Here is a 22,180-nt window from a genome sequence, read left to right on the forward strand (position 1 = left end):
AGAAAAAAAAATTAAATATGATGGCTAGCCAAATGCAATTTACTCATTTGTGTTTTTTGGTGGCAAGTCATATATCTTGTAAAAAGGGATACACCTGAAGCAAGAGTAGAGGAAAAAAGTTTGCAGTTTTACACAAATAGAAATACATCAAAAAGAGTTGCACAAAATGCAGATATTTCAAAATGAAAAACTCCTAAAACAAAATCAAACGAGTGTTAGGTGATACCCTATATCTTTCTCTTTTTTTTCAGATAAAAACCTGTTGCCTTTTACCCTTTCGTCCCTGGGGCGTGAAGACTTTCTCGCCTTCTCCCTGAGCCCCAGGAGTGGCTGGGCCTTTGGGCTGCAGGTGAGGGGCAATGCCATGTCACCGTCCTTGAGGGCAGGACTGGGAGCCTGCACGCTAGGTTGGAAGTCTAGTACTGTCAGAGCTAATCTCTCAACTCACCCCCACTCCCCTTCCGTCTCTGGTGCACAGGTCCATTCTCGTCTCTGTTCCTGCCCTGGAACGAGGTTTATCTGTAACACTTTTCTAGATTCCACATACATATGTTAATATACAGTATTTAGGGGGCTCAGCTTGGTGCTCTCTGATGACTTGGGTGGGGGTGGGAGGGAGGTCCAAGAGGGAGGTCACACGTTATACGTATAGCGCATTCACTTCGTTGTACAGCGGAAACTAACACAAGATTGTAAAGCAATTATACTCCCACTGGAAAAAATACACTACTGCCATCTGCAAGCTTTCTTACCCCATGCCAGTCCTCTCATCTCCTTGTACCTCACTGCATTCAGCTGGAAAAGAAGACTTTGAGGAGTGTGAGTGCAAGTCTAAACCCTCATCTTTCCAGTATAACCCATTCATAGTCTAGTGTCAATCTACTTTCTTCACACTTCAAACACAATAGCCATAACCACCGCAAAAAAAAAAAAAAAAAAAAAGAAAACACAGTACACGACCTATTCCCCAAGCAGCATTCCTTGCTTCCCAGCTCCATGGTGTGTTGCCCTAACTCCTGCCCCTCCCCCACCTCTAAATTCTACTCATTTTCAAAGTCCAGCTATGAAGCGACTGTGTTATAATGCCTTCTGTCCCTGCCATATCCTGTACTGGGCTGGGAATCATCACAGGCTTTGCCAGCTTCTCCCCGTGTGTGATCTGTAACTCACGGAAGCACTTCTCCTTTTCCACCTTTCAATTCACACACGTTTTCCCCTCTCTGCTACCTTATAGGATCTCTGAGGGCAGTGCCAAAACAATAATCGTGATATCTTCCTGGGTACCTATCATACCTGTAGTGGGAACTTAATAATTAATGTTTATTGTGTCCATGAATATAAAAAAGGTTGTCTGTACTATCTTATTCACTAGGAAGGTAAGATATAAGATCAGAGTTGTGAAAGCCTTGAGAAAGTAAAATTTTATTGACATGAAAGGGGGTGATGGCTGGAATACTATACAGGCACATATGACAAGGGAATAAAAATCCTAAGGGTTATTCACAACTGACACAATTCTGAAGTGTGGCTTGGCTACTAAAGAAATTCCTGGGCTGTAAGTATAGCTTTACAAGAAATTGAGATAACACGCTTGGAGAACATCGGAAGAAGTAAAAATGCCAAGAAGAACAGCTTTTTCAGAGCTGTCAAGGCATCTTAATTTGTTTTCATGCAAAGAAACCTGTCAAGCTGCCACCATCTTGCCTTCTTGTCATGCAAAGTTTCTATACATTGTGTGCCAATTCCACTTTCTGGGTAGCCACAAAAAGTTCACTAAAGTTTGATAAAGCCGCTGCTGCAAGCCAGTGTGTTACCATATCAGTGCTGAAGTGGTCTTTGGTTTGCCACCATCCCCGGAGGGAAGTCAACGGAATCAGAGATGAATCCTGAAATGCTGACGCTAAGCCTCTGCTGGAGGTCTAAGTCAGGAAGAGAAGGTCATGGTAGCCTGGTCGAGGCATCATCTCTTGGGGTCATCCATCATTTCATGAAAAGAATTCATGACTTAAGTCTGGGACTCCAAAGGATAAGCACCCCAGAACTTGCTCCTTCAAATGTGGCCTGCAGACCCACAGCCTTGGCATCACTCTAGGGTTACTTAGCAATGCAGACTCTCAGGCCACCACCCACATGTAAGAGGTTGCATTTTAAGAAGATCCTAGGTGATTCATACTCATTAGCCTTTGAGAGGCTCCACTTAAAGGCAGAGGATGGCCAAGAAAAAACAAAACAATTTTAGTACTTCATTGTGGTTAGAAAAAAAACAGTATAAATGCAAAATTGCCTATTCAATTATATAAGATATTTTTAATATAAGAATGCTTTTCAAAACTAAGGACAATAAAGCTGTATTAAGATGGAAACGAAGGAGAAAATATACTCTACCCTGAGATATTGCTTGTGATAATCAATGTACTTCATTTCCTTTCCAAAATGTTGTTGTCATCTGAATACAGCATTACTGAAAATATATAAGCACTTGCTCAGAACACCCCAAATTAGTCATTAGGCATGCTGGTTGCCTAGTCCTTTCTAGTCAATTATAGTTAATAGGCATTTATTATACATCATTATAAACCACAGAATTAACCAGTGAATATAGAATATTAATTCCATTGCAATTATATAGAAATATTTAAACTCCTAAGTACAGTATTTTCCATAATATTAGTAAGAACAAAATGGCTTTAGAAAAGTATCCATAAAATTAGTTCTCTACTTTCCTATTTTACTAATGCTAATACCTGTTTTTATTTTTTCCAAATAAAGCTTAAAATAGATTACAGAATCAGGTTTTTCCTCAAACAAAGCAACACTCATAAAAATAAACATATACCAACTTAAAATAAACAAAATGCTTTTTGATGACAATCAAATGACTTATGAACTCACATTATTTATGTTGTTTGGAATTTCAGTTCAAAATTAAATATATTCTGAACTCTTAATTATATTTCAACCTAAGTGAAGTTCACCATTCACTAAGATATTGTCATTATTTTAGGTATATATATAAAAGATGTAAATATATAATAAAATAATATATAAATTTATACATTATAGTTTCAAATTTATGTGTGGTATTCTCCCATTGAGTATTGTATCTAGTTCATGAGAATCCCTATTAAAAGGTCACAGGTTTAATAAAAGCTAAATATTTTGAATTTTAAAAGCAGTATAAGATTAAAAAAACCAGAATCTTATTGTACTTGAAATATTGCTGCTTATATTTAAAGGTGTTTGTGAATATTCTTGTGCATTTGAATGAGTATATTTTAAAAAGATCCAATCTCAGTGCTAACACAGAGGAATCATATTTATTTAGCAACTGACTATGCCGGGCACTACACAAAGCATTAAGAATCCAAACACTGTATGACAGTGTTCATTCTCTTAAGGAATTCAGTTTGGTAGGGAAGAAAGACAGCTAAATTAATGCAATACATGCATTCTGCTTTATGACAGAGGTATTGGACTAGGCATGCCCTTAATGGAGTTTGCTGTCTAAGGACTGGTCTAGAGAAATCAGAAAAGTTGCTTTGGTTAAAATTTCTAGAAGCAAAGCCTGTGCCAGAGATTCTTGAGAAAATGAGCTCTAGAGAAAGTGTTCTCAGGGAAAGGGGAATGGAGAAAGCAGAATAAGAGGGGGATAGCTAGATATGGATGTGGTCTCATCTGAAGAAAAGTTTCAGCCTGGTCTCAGAGGAGGCTCTCACATTGGTTCCCACAGAAGCAAGGGGTTCTGTCAACCAGACGTTGGTAATGAGCTACTAGGGAAGGAAAGAGACGGTGAAAGGTTCTCTCCAGGAGAATTTACAGGACTGGTGATGTTAAGAGTTCATCAGGGGGAAGAAAGAAGACATATTTAGCATAGGAGATAATATAAGGTAGAGATTCAGAAGTATGAAATAATAGTCCCTATATGTAATGATCAAGGGATTTTCAAAAAGTACAGGGAAGAGATATTTTCAACTGACAATTAGCTATTAACTATAGAAATTAGTTCATGTAACGTGGGTAGGTTAAGCCCAGAGGACATACTTTCTGATCATTATCAGTCAATTACATGATAGCACGTCTATACAGTTTGGATGTTCAAGGCAAAATCTATTTCGATTGATACTACTCAGAATCCACAGGAGTATTTCTCAAATGAGATAATGCTTAAAGTGTATTTCTTCTTCTTATCAATTCTATAATGCAGCAATAACTCTGACGTCTCTGTAGGTTAAAGTTGTCATCTTCACGGACTTATTTAATTCATCTGAAGCCTTCATATGTGCCAAGCATTACTGCTAAATATGCTTATATGTGTTTCTGATTTAGCTCATTATGTTTAAACAAAGCCAGATTGTAAAAATAGAAGGTGTGATTCAACTCTCCCTCAGTCTCAATAATAATGGCTGTTATTTTAGGCATGTGCTTACTGTATGTGAGGCATAATACTAAATTCTTTACACTTATTTTCTAATTTAATCACTATAATAACCTTATGAATAGGTACCATAATAAACTCCATTTTATTGAACAAGAAATGGGCTTACAGGAGCCAGTGACTTATCTGATTCCCTCTACCTGGTGTACAGGTGTGTCTGTTGACCACCATGGTACACTATTACCAAGAAACCAGAGGGACCAAAGTTCATGAATTGACCAAAGGCAAACATCTTCAGTATGTTCATTTTTATTCCAGTTGGAAGTTTCATGTTATATTTGACATACCTGTGTATGTTTAAAAATATTTCTTAAATTATTAGACTCTGGCATCTATGAAATAAGGCTATTTTACATTAAAATACCACACAGGTTGTAAAGACAACCTGTTGTAAGGATCAAAAGACATATATACAGAAAACTAGTTAAAAAATCTAGGATCTAGACAAAAATATAATACCAAGACATATGAATATACATATTATTTATCAATTAAAATTACCTACCAGGTCCTCAGAAATTTTTAATAATGCCTCTAATTCTTTTGGATCTCTATTCTTTTAGAGATAGTAGCCACTGCACTTTAATATTAGAGATAATACCTACTGTACTTTAGTATTAAAATATTAAAGTATGTAAGCTATAAATGTAACAGTTAGCTATTACAGTCAAATCCAAAGGGTTTCCCTTTATTGAATAGTTTATTGTCTTATACTGTTACTGATGTGAATCTTTTTTTAAAATCACTTACTGTTATTGACTTCCATAATCCCCAGGCACCATGACTTTTGCCCCTACTTCTCTATTGTAAATTTCATCTAAGTTCTAGAGGCCTTTCTCAGACAAATGTTATAAAGTAGCAGCTTTATGCAGATGCTACTCTTTTGTTTCTGTTCTTTAAAGTAATATTTTAAATTTACTGGTTACAACCAATCAAAATATTCAACTCGTTTTGATTTTCATATGCTGTCAATCATCTCAGTTACAAACTTTACAACTTGCATGTTTTGGAATTGAGAATATTCTCTGTTATATCAACTTACCTAGTAATTTACAAATTCTAAATTTATTGGTATTGTTGAATATTCTCGTCAAAGATGGTTACAAACTAGACATAAATCATTAACCACATCTGTAATTATTCCTTCAGGATACATTACTAGCTATGGAAGTACAGGGTAAAATAAGTGTACAGAAACCTTTAAGGCCCTTGAGTCACATTTCCAAATTGCTCTTTAAAAGATTGTGCTCTGTGCTATACAGTAGGTCCTTATGAGTGATCTATTTTATGTATAGCAGTGGGTATATGTTAATCCCAGTCTAATTTATCCTGAGACTAACACAACATTATAAATCAGCTTACTCCAATAAAAAAAAATGAGTAAAAGATTGTGCCAATCTGCACTCCAAATGTAGTATATAGCATTGCCCTTCTCACTGCATTCTCAACAACGTTCCATAGCATTTATTTTCTGAAGTGCTAAGATAGCTATCTTATCAATCAGACAATTGAAATCATAAAGATTAAGCTATTGCTCAATGAATAAGTTAGTAGTAGATTTGAAAACAAAACATAGAATTCAGGGTTTAGGTACAGCATAGTACAGCATGACTCAAGTTCTTATATTATACTAATGAGTTCTAATCCCTTCCCTGTGGTTCACTGGAATGTGACTCTGATCTCCTCCTCTATAAAATGGTCATAAAACTATAAATTGTTTTTGAAAATTAATGGATAACACATGTGCAGCATTTAACAAGTGCTTGGCTCACTAATGAAGGCTCATCATTTTATGAAAATTGATATTTATTTTCTCTGAAGATATTAATTTGAAAAGAATTTAACACAAATATTACAGTCAAAATTTCTAAATATGGAAAATTATGTATTGCAACTTGGCATGTACTTCATGATAATAACAGAAAATAAGTAAGTTGCTTCTAAAATAAATGAGCTCTTTCTAGAAAGGATCTTCCCTCCTAGAGCTTCAGTTAAAAATTTGATATTATCTTCAGGACTTAAAAAACATCATCAATTTAGAATAATATAGCAATTAGACAAAATGGTCTCTAGCTCTTTGCTCTCATTTACAGGAAGATAAATATAAGAACAATTTTTTTCTTAATGGTATTGCACTTCATTCTCTTTTACTAAATACTGTCAATTTCCATGCTGAGGGATTATAAAGTAGAGATATTCTAAATGAGATTTTCAAACTAATTAGCCTCCTGTCTGACATACTCAATGACAAGAAAAATAAATAGTACATCATGATTTATTTAAACTCACATAACTGAAATTAATGGTATTACTTCTTGCTGTTTTACCACTGTACAAAGCAACATAATTATATTTGTATTTAAATGCAATTTTTCACATTTTGAACTATTAGCTAATAATGTGATAATAAGGAAATGGTGACCCATGAGAAAGGATATTTTAAAAAACAATCTATGATTTTATATGATTATTTTCCTCCGAGAGAAATTCCACAATTCCTTGCCACATGCCTGTAACTTCATTTAGAAATTACTCATTTGTCCTCACTCTCTTCATTGGTGATGATGATGTATCAATTCATATTCTACTGGGAACTGACTTGTTTTCTTTCTTGTGTTGTTTTGCTTTTTTTCCAGGAAACTACAAGAACTCTAAGAAACTGACACGTAAATACTCTGGCTGAATTTTTTTTTTTTTTTAACAACTAATACTATGCATTTGAAATTCTACTGAACAAGGTCAAAGTGCAACCAGGGCCAAGTAACAATCTAACCCTGGCCTCAGGAGTGGTATATATATAAACTAATCAAAAACAATCTTCCCCCACCCCCCAGCATGCACATGCACACACATTCAATCTTTTGAGAAACACCTGTTCACCTAATTTATGTTGTCAAATCTAGCTATTTTATGATTATAACACCACATGTAGATTTAAAAGGTAAAGTACAAAGACAATGAGGTTAAGAAAGATCTGACCTGTGCTCCACTCAGTATTTCTCATAGATAAAGAGTGTGGGGAACACAGTATGGTCATAATCACAGTGATTATTATTCTTCACCATGCTTAAAAATGTGAGTATGTTGTGAATATATTTAGTGACTTCTCCATCCACATTTTTTTCAATACCTTGAGTGAATTAGACAAAGCGACAGTGGTGAAGTCAGAAATCAACATGTGAAAGTGGTAATTTGAAGTCCTAATTTTCTTAAAGATAAAAGTGGTTGTGGAAGGTACAAATGATATGACTATTCAATCCCCACTACTGAGATGTTTAACTCATACAAAGAAGTTTTCTAGGAACTTAGAAGTGAAAAATAAGTTTATAGTTTATAAACCATAATATGTGGAAACAATTCTATTTCTTTCCTTAATTTTATATTCTTTCAATAATCATTTATTGAGACCCTCCCCATTTTGTACTGTGTACTATGCTAGGCACTTACATTCTTGGAATAAATTACAGTACCAACTTCAAAGAACTTATTGTATAGTGGGAAATTGGGCCTGAAAACAATATTGATTATAATGCATGATGAGTACTATCAGATGTTACCAACAATTGAAATAATAGAGAAGAGAAAATAATTCCTTTCTGTATTTTATTAACAAGCACCTCCTTCTAACTCCAATTACTGTGCCCAAGGGAAAACAGTACATAACCCCAAAATAATCCATGAAAAATAATCCTGGCACAACACAAATTTTATGCAAACCATAATGCAGTAATCATCAGAAAAAGCTAATTTTATTATATTGCTTCCATGGTTCAGAGTTGTCTCTCAGAATCTATACCATCCCATGAAATCAAACTAGTAATCTCTCTCCATCTGCCTATAATCTTAAAATGAGATTGGAAGGCATTCAGAAATGCTAATTTGAGGCAAACTTTTTGATTCCACATTGTGCTTTGCTTTCAAATTTAACAACCAGTTAACAAAGATGCATTAAATGGTAACTGCTTACATCAGAGACCTGTCATGGTCATAGCTAGAAAAATGGATAGATAATCCCAAGTAGTTTTACTTCCCCTTTGAAAACTTATAAGTGACATGCTTGATTGTGCTGTTTAATTTTTTTATTCCACTGTGGTTTCTGTTCTGAGCAGATAATATGATTACAGAGACAAAGTACAAATACCTCATATTGCCTGGATAAGGTTATGGCTTAATTTAATTATAGTAATTTACAGCCCCATTGCACAAGGTTGTTAAAAAAAATGTGCTGCTTGCAATGGGCAGTAGGTTGACACAAACTAACAATGTACATTTAAACTAAACTACCTCATTAAATTTTAGGATGCCATTATTCCTTGTCTTATTATTATTCTAAATACAGTATTGTGGCTTCTATGACTCATACAGAGCAGTTCATGACAGAATTAATTTTGATGCACATGGCATTAGTCATACTTTTCTTTCAATTTAAGTGATGTACAGTGCCACATATATGGTTGTCAGGTTACTTAAGGAAATTTCCAGGGTATTAGCTGACACTGTCATTAACACCAAGAATATAAACAAACATCACTGTGACTAACTCTTGGAAGATGGGAAAACAGAATTCCATGAAAGGTGTCACAATGAAAGGAGAGAGGCCTAGACTTAGTAAGAGGTCTTATGTTGGCACATTCTGAATTTCCTCTGTGACCTTGGTCAAGTACACTTTCTGGGACAGATACTCTCTTGAGCTCTCTCTTTGTCTTAATACTCCAAGACACCATAAAGGCATAAATGTCTTATAAAAAACATTCCTCTGTTTGCTTCTAAATACGAAGTGGAAACATAAAGGCAAGAAGAGCCTTATCTCCAATATACAAGAATACTGCAATTTCCCTTTTATCAGAAGGTATATTAAATCTAACAACTACAACAAGTGTTGGCAAATAAGCAAATCCAACTGTTCAAATAGATATTCCTCATGGACTTGCCACATGGTCTGCAATTCTCATATTAGTCACTCCTTTGAAATCCCTTGTTAAAAGGTCATGCCATTTGGGAAGATTAATATATTAAAATTCTTAGTAAATTAAACAGGTGGAATTTTAAGAGTGGACATATTTTCATACTTGAGAAATTTTCTCAAAGGAGGATTTTCTTGAGCCAAATATCTGAGTCAATAATCAGATAAAGGTTACTCTAATAAGGCAGGAATACCATCTTTCTTCCATTTTATTTTGTTTTTCCTGCAGTGAGTGGACCTTAGTAAACAAGAAGACTATCATTTGCTAGAGTAGAGACCTTGAGTGAACAGAATCTTTGGAAGCAGATCATCTAAATATATCAAGAATGTAAGTGAGAAATTGAGATACTTCTGGACGCATGGGCAAATAAAATTGTTTGTGAGTGGGAAGGGATATTAATTTTCTATGATGATTTATCAAATACTTTAACATTGAAATTTTAAATTCCAAAGTTATGATAAGAAACACTGCTTGAAAGGTACTTGGGGGGACCCCTTAAACCCGCTCATGGTTCCTTTGATTCCAGTCTTGAGCAGACTTCATGCATAACCTAGCAAAGACATCTATCATATTGGGAAATCATACACTTAAAACCACTATCTTACTTAAATTATCATAGAGGTCAGAAAAAAGATTTGTGAAGAAATACACATAGGATTAATAAAATGTAGTTTTGGATGGTGGGCAAAGCAAGAGTTGGGCTTGAAGGTCACATCCAATGAGGTATCCCAGTTGGTTCTCTGAGGAACTAAGAAACAGCATAAAGAGGATGGGGATATGAGGAAATAGGAAAGGTGATCAAACTAAGAATAAATTGTTGTTTTTCACATTCTATAAAGGATAGGTTCTCAAATCCCTTCAAAAGTGTTTACTGATTATAGTAATAAAAAGCAGCAAAAATTCCTAGAATGTAAGACAAAATTAACAATGGACCACACTTAACCTATGGATTTGTTGCTCATGACATTGTATTGCCTGGCTTTAAAAAATGTTATTTTAGTATAAAGCAGTAGAGAGAATTGGTAAAGCTAAGATCAATATATGACTATACAGTATTCTGGCCTGGAAAATTCCATGGACTGTATAGTCCATGGGGGTGAAAAGAGTCGGATACAACTGAGTGACTTTCACTTACACAGGAGAAGAGCAAATAAATGTGAAAAAGGTTGTTACTAAAAACAAACAAAACAAGATACATTGCACACATTCAAAATGAAAGAGTAATAAGAGTTTTTTTTTTTTTTCAGTATTTCTCTCTTCGAGACATTTATCCACTTCCCATTTCTACTTCTACTTCATAAACTATCTTTTTTATTATACCAAATATTTCACAAATGAGTTCCTATGAAATCCTGCTGTTGTGACATTCCAATGTTGAGGAGACAAACTTCATATTTCTTTCCGCTGACTAGCAAAATCATTTTGGGAAATATTCAGCACGCTTCCTATGTTTCAATCTATTTCATTTTATTTTATTGAAGTCCTTACTCTCTTATTACTTTCTATTCCTTCTAACACGTAAGGGATGAGTGCAAAAAGCCCTGGGTTAAGAGCTAACATAGAGAATGAAAATAGAAACTCAGCAATCTGTAGTGGCAGCATGTTTAAGAAGAAGGTGGGTCAGGCACAATAACTAAGACAAAACTCTTCCACTCAGCTTTATGAAAGAAATCCACATGCCTAAAACTTAAGAGACAGAGTTATCATCCAAGTAATTATACCTCTTATGAGTCTTCATAGCATCAACCTGCTGCTGCTAAGTCACTTCAGTCATGTCCGACTCTGTGAGACCCCATAGACGGCAGCCCATCAGGCTCCCCCGTCCCTGGGATTCTCCAGGCAAGAACACTGGAGTGGGTTGCCATTTCCTTCTCAAATGCATGAAAGTGAAAAGTGAAAGTGAAGTTGCTCAGTCGTGTCTGACTCTTAGCGACCCCATGGACTGCAGCCCACCAGGCTCCTCCGTCCATGGGATTTTCCAGGCAAGAGTATTGGAGTGGGGTGCCATTGTTGCCTGCAAAACTTGTAGCACACCAGATCATAAAGAAGGAGACTTGACCTTGACTTGAAGATACGGTTTGCCCAAATACCTCACTCTATAGATGGGGATTTGAGTTGCCAACCTGCACACAGGCAGGGCTTTACTAGAGGAGGGCTCAGGCAAAAGCAAACTTAGATCACAGGCTGGAAGGTCACTGGAGGGAACCCCAAAAAGCATACTCAACCGTCACTACTTTGATGAGGCCAGTAGGAGATGTAACACTTAGGAGAAATAAAATGTATAATACCAGGACAAAGGAACCTTCATTCCTTATAATACATGAAGGTCCTCACTTCTCTTTGGTTGAGAAGCATAGGGAAGAGGGGGAGGATGGAGTCTGTTCATGCTAACTACTTATCACTTGTTGGTAAAATGGGTAATGGAATCTGGTGTAGGGCAGTGGTCCTCAAACTTTAAGGAAGCGTCTGAATCACTTGCATTAAACATAGATTTCTGATTCAGTAGATCCAAAGTGCAACCTGAGAATATGTATTTCTAACAAGTTTCTAAGAGATGCTGCTGCTGGTCTCCCGATCATACTTTGAGAGTTACTGTTTTAGGGAATGGCAAGAACCAGAGTGAGAATAGCTTAATGCTTAGCAGAGCCATTTCTGATGCTCAGCTCAAGTCAAGAGTAATGGTTGAAACAGATTTCCTGAGCCCTGGGGCTGATGTATGTTAGCCAGGAGGCATAGGCATCTTTTGATTATGTACTTGTTCAGAAGGAGCTCCTTTTTATATGTATACAAGGTACTTTCTATGCTGCCAGGAGTCTTGCTGAAAACAATATAAGCACTCTTATTTAGGGCATTGTTATATGCTGGGCTCCCTGCTTGAAGACATACACAGAGCCTATGTCAACATGTATGTATACATTCATATATGCTAATGTATTCATAGACACACCTGTGTATATTTATTCATGTATGTATCAGGTACATATGTATATATGTGTGTTCTTATCCCTGTACAACCCTGCCTTGGAGGATTTTTATATGTCCATATAAGTGTGTGTACACATATGTATAGGCATATCTCAGAGATATTGAGGATTCAATTCCTGACCATTGCAATAAAGTAAATATCACAATAAAGTAAGTCACACAAATTTTTTTGTTTCCCAGTCATAAAAAGTTATGTTTAACCATGGACAAATGAAAAGGTAATTGACTGAATGTAAGAAAATATTTGCAAATGATATGGCTAATAAAGTGTTTATATCCATAATATATAAAACAGCTCATACAACTTAATATAAAAAATTGGGTAAAAGAGCTGAATAGACATCTTCCAAAGAAGATATACAGATGGCCAATAGGCATATGAAAAGGTACTCAACATGACTAATCATCAGAGAGATGCAAATCAGAACTCCAGTGAGATGTCACCGCACACTTGTCAGAATGGCAAGGATGTAAAGAAGAGGGAACCCTTGGACACTGTTGGTGGGAATGTAAATTGGTGCAGCCAATGGGAAACTGTATGTAGGTTCCTCTGAAAACAAAGAAACAAAACAAATATATGATCCCATAATCCCACTCCTGGTATACAGACAAAGAAAGTGAAACACTAACTTGAAAACATACATGTACTCCAGTGTTCATAGCAGCATTATTTACAATAGCCAAGATACGGAAGCAACCTAGTCCATCGACTGATGAATGGAAAGAAGATGTGGTATAGATGTACAATGGAATAGTACTCAGCCTCAAAAAAGGATGAAATTCTGCCAATATGAATGAACCTAGAGGCTATTATGCTCAGCAAAATAAGTCAGATAGAAAAAGACAGTACTAAATGTTATCACATATATTTGGATTCTAAAAAAAATGAGTATAACAAAAACAAACTCACAGATATAGAGAACAAACTAGTGGTTACAAGTGGGAACAGGGAAGGGAGAAGGATAGGAGAAGAAGAGGTACAAACTACTGTGTAAAAAATAAGTAAGTTATAAGGATATATAGGGGCTTCCCGGTGCTGCTCGTGGTAAAGAACTCACCTGCCAATGCAGGAGACATAAGAGACATGGGTTTGATCCCTGGGTTGGGAAGATCCCTTGGAGAAGGAAATGGCAACCCACTCCAGTATTCTTACCTGGAGAATCCCATAGACAGAGGAGTCTTATGGGCTACAATCCATGGGGGTCTCACAAGAGTCAGACAAGGATATATTGTACAGCATGAGGAAATACAACCATTATTTTATAATAACTTTAAATGGAGTATAATCAACAAAATATTGCAGCACTATGTTGTATACTTGAAACCAATTGAATATTGTAGGTCAAATATATGTCAATAAAAATAAAAGCTATGTTTACATAGTACTGTATTCTATTAAGTATAAAATAGCATTAAGTCTAAAAAAGTACATAACTTAAACAAAAAATACTTTATTGCTAAAAAATGCTAACCATCCTCTGACAATGCCAGGTTTTCACAGACTTCCAATCTGCAAAAGTGGAAATATCTGTGAAGCACAATACAGCAAAGTATGCCTGTAACCTGTTATCTCACAAAAACCTTCCTTGGAGATTTTATACTCTATTTTACAAATAAAGGGAATGAAAGTTTGGAGTCAGAAGTTAATCTCCAGAGTTGCCCAACAAGTATAAGAAAGCAATGGAATTCTGACCCAAGTCTTTGACTGCCACAAAACCTCTTTTCTTATTACCATCTAGTGAAAGTCGCTCAGTCGTGTCTGACTCTTTGCAACCCCATGGGTAGCCTGCCAGGCTCCTCTGTCCATGGAATTCTCCATGCCAGAGTACAGGAGTGGATAGCTGTTCCCTTCTCCAGGGGATCTTCCCAATCCAGGGACTGAACCCAGGTCTCCTGCATTGCAGGTGGATTCTTTATCATCTGAGCCACCAGCAAAGCCCTACTACTGTCTAAGGTAGTATGACATAAATTCTTAAAATGTCCTATATTCCTGAGGAGACTGAATCTCAGAGCCATCCTACGTGTGTGTGCTCAGTCACTCAGTCATGCCAGACTCTTTGTGACCCCATGGGCCATAGTTCACCAGGCTCCTCTGTCCGTGGGATTTTCCCAGCAAGAATACTCGAATGGGTTGCCATTTCCTCCTCTAGGGCATCTTCCAGCCCCAGGGATCAAACTCGTGTCTCCCACATCTCCTGTTGTGGCAGGAGGATTCTTTACCAGTGAGCCAGCAGTAATTTGTCTTTTCCAACTCTATTGGGGATTGGAAGCCCAGAAATTCTGATTGAAACATAGAGACAACAATAATAAAAAATAGTAAATAATTTTTCTGATTATAGTAGATAATGACTTAGGAACAAACTTGTAATCCTGGATCACCTAAGAGTTTTAGGGTTTCACTAATTCCATATATAGAAGTGTTAAGTTACTCAGTTGTGTCCAACTCTGTGTCACCAAGGACTACAGTCCACCAGGCTCCTCTGTTCATGGAATTCTCCAGGCAAGAATACTGGAGTGGGTTGCCATTACTTTCTCATGTTCCCCTTGAATTTGGTTGGTTGACTTTTCTCCTTGAATTAGTTTGGACTTATCTGTATTCCATAAATGTAGTTAAGTAAAAAGATTCCATTTGATGTCTGCTTCAAAACGTAAGTTCATAGAATTCTTGGTACTTAGGATAAACTTCGTTTAGAAGCATAGACCATAAATATTATAGATGAAAGGAATCCTTGAAATAATCCCAATTAAAGGTTCCTGCACTGTGAGTTCATGAAACTAATGGGTTCCTGAGGGTCCCAAAGTGGTTTCTAGGATACACAGCATCTTTTTGAAATGAAATTATTTCTGACTATGTTGATTTCTCTGAGTAGCTATTCCATAACTTTCTGAGTTAGCCATGATCTAATGATTTTAGAAACATGTATCAGTCTAACTACCTTTAAAAAAAAAAAAAGGAAATGTAACCAGAGCTGTCACTTAGGTAGTTGGGAAGTGCACTTAGGCTCAGTGTTTCTAGATTGGTCCTCTTGACATATCTTATGTTGACTTCCTATGCTAAGCCTGTGCTAAGCCCTTGAGCTATTGAAGATTTCATCACAGAGTGCTGGGAAATTGTCTATAATCTTAACCACTATTTTGAATTTTTCTAAACATGGCTGTGAAGAGTTGACTCATTGGAAAAGACTCTGATGCTGGGAGGGATTGGGGGCAGAAGGAGAAGGGGACGACAGAGGATGAGATGGCTGGATGGCATCACTGACTCGATGGATGTGAGTCTGGGTGAACTCCGGGAGTTGGTGATGGACAGGGAGGCCTGGCGTGCTGCTATTCATGGGGTCACAAAGAGTCGGACATGACTGAGCAACTGATCTGATCTGATCTGATTGGTTATAAAATTTTAAAAAGCCACCTTATCTCATTTTAAGTAATCTATATACAGTATTATTTATAATATTTAATATGATAATTTATTTGTAACACTTCATTTTATATTTTTGCTACTATATACAATTTTCATTTCCTTAGAGATTCTAAAATTCAAGATTCTCATGCAGTTTCCAGTTCTGCCTTTATATAGATTAAAATCCAATTTTATAAACTACAATGGAAATAGAAGATATATTGTTATTCATAATTTATCTTATTACTCATATTTATTTATTGTCCTTTCTCTATTGCATGACATTTTTTCCAATTCTGAGTATAGACTAAACAGGTTCCTTCTTTTTTTTCTTTTTCTCGGTCTGAATTAGAAAGTCAAAAGTTTAAAATATATTTACCTTCATTTAAATTGGAAATATAAGTGCTAAGAAATATAAGTCTTAATGCTCAGAGTTGGAAAGATAAGCTGTAATGCTATTTTCACCCTATTTTCTGACTTGATTTACTCTATTACCTGCACTTACTGTTTTGTGACTCAATTCCCACATTTCTTGGATGTGATTATCTCTTAGTGAAATGCATATGACATATAGATGCAAAACACATTTTCTTTCCTTTTATTCTTTCATGGCTATGGCACATAAAGTGATGTTGGCGAAAATAAAATTCACATGATCAAAACTTGACAGATTCACTGCAGTAGAGGCATTTTACGATAAAGCAGTTATGATTTATGCTTTGTTAGTCTGACTGGTATTACAGTTTACATACGGTGTGTCTTATACAGAGTAGCTGATTACCACTGTTATTAGCAGGAATATTTTAAACATAAATAACATAAAGGGAAATTGATGCCATATAAAACTATTTGATCATATACCACCCACACATATTTTCAATGGAGTCAAATATTATATCAAAATCACACATCTTTCTTAGTAATTATGAATCATAGAAGCCAGTCTTATTTTTCTTAAACAGGCTCACAAAATAAAATCAGTTCTGTGATGGCAACTGTTACTTTCCCTATTCTTTGCTTAAATAAAGAATTAAAAAGATTCTGTCAAAGGTTCCACCTGTCAGAATGTAAAACTCCCAGGGATTCACTAGTCCACACAAACACAAAGATGGAGGAGCACGACCCATGTGGTTTACACTTTGGTATAGTGTATGTTTGTGTTTTCAAAGGCAGTTGGACATGCTCCGAGAAATTGTACATTTTAGACATCGTATTGTTATTAAATTATGAAGGAATTTTACTGCACACTTTAGAAAATATATCGAACCAAAACTGTTTTGAGAATCAAAAACAAATCATTTAAACTAATGACATCTATTATGAGATGTCAACCATAATCAGTTTCAATTAGACTCCCAAAGAATGTCAGAGTGGCTCAGTCCTTGAAGGAATTGCTATGGTTAAAGATCTGTCTGCATGCTCATTATAAGTTTAATTTTTGAAAGGTTTATAACTCAGCCAGTTTAATTTGCTTTGGGAAGAGACTTAGCACTCTGCTTTCTAACCCAGATATATTTTTGAGGGTTTAAAGTGTATATATTTAAATTGCTTTGGCTTTTCAGTTATGTGAACTTTTCTTTATTATTGTCTCCCTAACAAACATTTTTCACTTTTCACTTTCATGCATTGGAGAAGGAAATGGCAACCCACTCCAGTGTTCTTGCCTGGAGAATCCCAGGGATGGGGGAGCCTAGTGGGCTGCTGTCTATGGGGTCGCACAGAGTCGGACACGACTGATGTGACTTAGCAGCAGCAACAAACATTTTTAGATTTTTATACCTAATCATTCCCCATAAAAATTTTAATCCCACTGATATCCTTACATCTGTATCTGTACTAAAGCTCTTTGGAAGGCCTTGAACACATATCATAACTAATCTTTTAAAATTCTTACCTCAATAAACCAATTTTTGCTGTCTTGAGAGAAAACTGCAACCCCACTGAGACATGCATGATCTATAGCAACACTATCGATCTTTGGAGATCCACAGATTTCAAGATTTCTTTATTTATTAATGAACACATAAAGGAATTTCTTAAAGTCAGAATAAATTCTAAAAGAATGAAGTTCACTTATCATCTGCTTTGATATAAAATGACCTGGTAATAACCTTTCAAAATAATTCTTCACTAAATCTTTCAAATAGGTAGGACACACTTCTGTACCTACCTTTCAATACAGATTAAAAAGTCTGGATGAAAGATTTGGAAAATAGAATTTAGAACAATTAACTTATTAGCAGCTGATTAAGATAATACTGTCAGAGATTTAAATGAATTACAATTTTTACTTGATATTGGCAGATGCAATTGAATTACTCTAAACAGGAATTTGACAAATTGATATCTAATACAGTAGGAGATAAAAATATCTGCATTTATAGAATAAAACAATTTTAGAGCAGGAAGAGAACTGTGGTCCATTCTTCCCTGATACTTTTACAATGCTGTAGAATCTGAGAGCCAAGCGTATTATCAGAGTCATATAATGCCAGCTCAAGCCTGGGAGTAAGATTTTCTTCTTCACAGCCCTGAGTACTTGTCATAATTCTTAAGATAATGTCTTTCCTTTGGAATGTCCCACTGTATAAAAATTTGATATCTCTAACTTTCCAGGAAATAAATCACTTATAAACAGTGTTCTTCTACATGTCTAGTGTCACTTCCAACAAGAGTTTATAAGCTTCTGTGAACTCTCTTTGGATTGTACAATCTCTTCTTTGACATATATAAGTCATACTAAATGATCGTTGTATTGAGTTCAATATTCGGTTGATCGGTTCAGTTGACCAATTCAATTGATCATTGACTCAATATTCAAAAAACTAAGATGATAACACCTGGTCCCATCACTTCGTAGCAAATAGATTGGAAAACAATAACAACAGTGACAGACTTTATTTTCCTGGGCACCAAAATCACTGCAAATGGTGACTGCAGCCATGAAATTAAGAGACACTTGCTCCTTGGAAGAAAAGCTATTACCAACCTAGACAGCATATTAAAAAGCAGAGAAATTGCTTTGCCAACAAAGATCCATCTAGTCAAAGCTATGGTTTTTCCAGTAGTCATGTACAGATGTGAGAGTTGGACCATAAAGAAAGCTGAGCACTGAAGAATTGATGCTTTTGAACTGTGGTGTTGGAGAAGACTCTTGGGAGTCCCTTGGACTGCAAGGAGATCAAACCAATTAATCCTAAAGGCAATCAGTTCTGAATATTCATTGGAAGGACGGATGCTGAAGCTGAAGCTCCAATACTTTGGCTACCTGATGCGAAGAACTGACTGATTGGAAAAGACCCTAATGCTAGGAAAAATTGAAGGCAGGAGGAGAAGGGAATGACAGAGGATGAGATGGTTGCATGGCATCACCAACTCGATGGACATGAGTTTGAGCAAGCTCTGGGAGTTGGTGATAGACAGGGAAGCCTGACATGCTGCAGTCCTTGGGGTTGCAAAGAGTTGGATACGACTGAGAGAGTGAACTGAACTGAATTGATCATTTATAAGGCAACTTAAAGCTTCCTTCTTGTGAAAGTTACTAGATTTCAGAAATTTGTTATTGAGAACGATTTCATACAGTCTAGGGAAATTGCAGACATTAGGTTTCTATCAGCAAATCAATGATAATAAGTAGAATAATTTCAAAGGAATTTTAGGAATAAAAATATCTTTAGAGATGACTTCTCAAAGCAAATTCAAGTGGAGAAACTTAAGGTCCTACTTCTAGTAAAGCTGATGCTAAAAACAAGCTATTGATGATGATGATGGTACCTCAACTTCTTAGAAATAAAGCAAGTCTAGAATTGCATTTTTAGTTATAAAATACTATAAATTTTAATAATCATCAAGAAAAGTAAAGATATGAAAGGTCAAATACTTGTACATAATCTGAATAATACCTGCTCCTTTACATTTCACATACTCTTTTCACATACTGTAGGCTTCTTCTAATGTACTTGGAAACCTACGAATCAAGGTCTGAAGGTGCTGTAACAGTAGCCAATGTTGAACTTTATAGTTTTTTCTCTTTCTAGCTGAAGAGTAAGTTGTAGCTGGCAGTAAGCCATCTGTTCATTAAATATTTTAAACCCTGAAATAAAAGGCATCTCAATATGCTGTGCAGACATTCCAAAAAACAAAACAAAACTTCATTACCACACTTATACTGAATCAGCATTTAACAAGGTATTAGCAAGGTCTATGCATTGTGATGAACGAACAAAGCAAATGACTTCAAAACGTGAGCAATGGTGCCAGATTCTAAAATGCATTCAAATGCTTTGAGGTTAAAAAACTGTCTTGCTGTATATTGATTTCAGCAAATAAGTGATTCAATAAAATTCAATAAAATAAAAATTTTAAAGCTTTTAATTGTTCACCCACTTCCATGCCATGATTTTTGCCACTGACAGAAATCTTTCTGCCATATCACTATATAAAGGATTGCACTGTAGGCGTGCTTTTGCTGAGACAATATGGTAGGGAAAACTCTATGTGATGACCCATCTCATCCCAGAAATTGTTAGGTTCCCATGTGATTTCCTAAAACAAAATTTTTATTTTATAATAGTTTTAAATTTAGCAAAAGGTTGTGAAGATAGTACAAAGAGTTCCTGTATGCCTTACAACCAGTTCCCCTATTATTAATATCTTACATTCAGTTCAGTTCAGTCGCTCAGTTGTGTCTGACTCTTTGCGACCCCATGAATTGCAGCATACCAGGCCTCCCTGTCCATCACCAACTCCCCAAGTTCACTCAAACTCACTACCATCGAGTCGGTGATGCCATCCAGCCATCTCATCCTCTGTCATCCCCTTCTCCTCCTGCCCCCAATCCCTCCCAGCATCAGAGTCTTTTCCAATGAGTCAACTCTTCGCATGAGGTGGCCAAAGTATTGGAGTTTCAGCTTTAGCATAATTCTTTCCAAAGAACACCCAGGGCTGATCTCCTTCAGAATGGACTGGGTGGATCTCCTTGCAGTCCAAGGGACTCTCAAAAGTCTTCTCCAACACCACAGTTCAAAAGCATCAATTCTTCGGTGCTTAGCTTTCTTCACAGTCCAACTCTCACATCCATACATGACCACTGGAAAAACCATAGCCTTGACTAGACGGATCTTTGTTGGCAAAGTAATGTACGGTACATTTGACAGAACTACTAAGTACACTTCAATACATCATTATTAATCAATATCCCTACTTTATTCAGATATCCTTAGTGTTTACCTAATATCCTTTTTCTGTTTCAGGATTGCATGTGGAGGACCACATTATATTTAGTTATCAAATCTCCATATACTCCTCTAGATTATGACGGCTTCTTAGACTTTCCTTGCTTTGGATGACCTTGACAGTTTTGAGGAATACTGGTCAGACAATTTTCAGCATTTTGCTCAATTTGTGTTTGTCTATTATTCTTAGGATTCAACTGGGATAATGTGTTTTGGGGGAAGAAGACCACAAACGGAAAGCACCATTCTTATCACATCCTATCAAGACTACCTGCTATCAACATGACTAGTGATTTTAACCTTGATCATCTGACTGAGATGGTATTTATAAGTTTCTTCACTGTAAAGATACTTTTCCTCCCATATCCATATTATACTCTGGAAGGAAGTCACTCTGGGTAGTCTCCACTTAAGGAATGGATAGTTATGCTCCACCTTCTGGAAAGCATAGTATCTATAAATGTGATTTGAAATTTTCTGCACAGGAGAGTATTTCTCCAATCTACCTATTAAATTATTTATATTAGTATAGACTCATATTTGAGTTTTAATCCAATACTGTTATTTAATTTTTTCTAAGTTGTTCCAGCTTTGGCCATTTGGAGCTCTTTCTATTGGCTCCTACATTCTTTTGGCATGCCCTCATTGGTGTGTGTGTGTATGTGTGTGTGTGTGTGTGTGTGCGTTCTTACTTTCTGTACTACCAGATATTCTACACTCATTTTGCATAATCTTTGCTGTAACCCTAGAATCAGTCATTTCAAGGAACCATTGGCTCCTTTTATTTGAGATTGGCATTAAAAAAACGATGGGTATGCTGAATGCATCATCTAGTTTTTATTTGATAAATATAGTGAGGTTTGTCAAACAACATTGTTTTCTGGTCTAATAGTATAACTAATAGTAAGACAAATACTCTTCTTTTAAAAGCCATTTCCTTATACCTGTTAATATAGAATATACTCGACCTGTAAACACTTTAGGAAACAGCTTTCTGTGCTTTATTTAAGAGGAGGACAATCATTGTGAGATGAGCATAATATTTACTGATATAAGAGGAAACTTGCTGCTTGGGTTAGAATTGTCCTTCTCACCTTTCACCCGTGTTAGCAGATAATAGGCTTTGTGCTCATTGCCTCAAGGGAGAAACTGTGGCAGAGCA

The 22,180-nt window shown here is 35.9% G+C and overlaps 1 protein-coding gene and 1 long non-coding RNA gene across 3 annotated transcripts in view; one reads left to right on the plus strand and one right to left on the minus strand.

The window, feature by feature from the left end:
* The window catches only part of NKAIN2 (sodium/potassium transporting ATPase interacting 2), a 1,168,326-nt gene that overhangs the window by 380,910 nt on the left and 765,236 nt on the right, over positions 1 to 22,180 (minus strand). The gene's annotated exons all lie outside the window — the stretch shown is intronic.
* Positions 260 to 21,980, plus strand: LOC133253757 (uncharacterized). The gene is made up of 4 exons (XR_009738410.1): positions 260 to 349; positions 7,072 to 7,101; positions 9,628 to 9,726; positions 21,209 to 21,980. It is a non-coding gene; the product is annotated as an uncharacterized LOC133253757 (long non-coding RNA).

The sequence above is a fragment of the Bos javanicus genome, chromosome 9 (assembly GCF_032452875.1).
Source record: "Bos javanicus breed banteng chromosome 9, ARS-OSU_banteng_1.0, whole genome shotgun sequence".
Classification (NCBI taxonomy): Eukaryota; Metazoa; Chordata; class Mammalia; order Artiodactyla; family Bovidae; genus Bos; species Bos javanicus.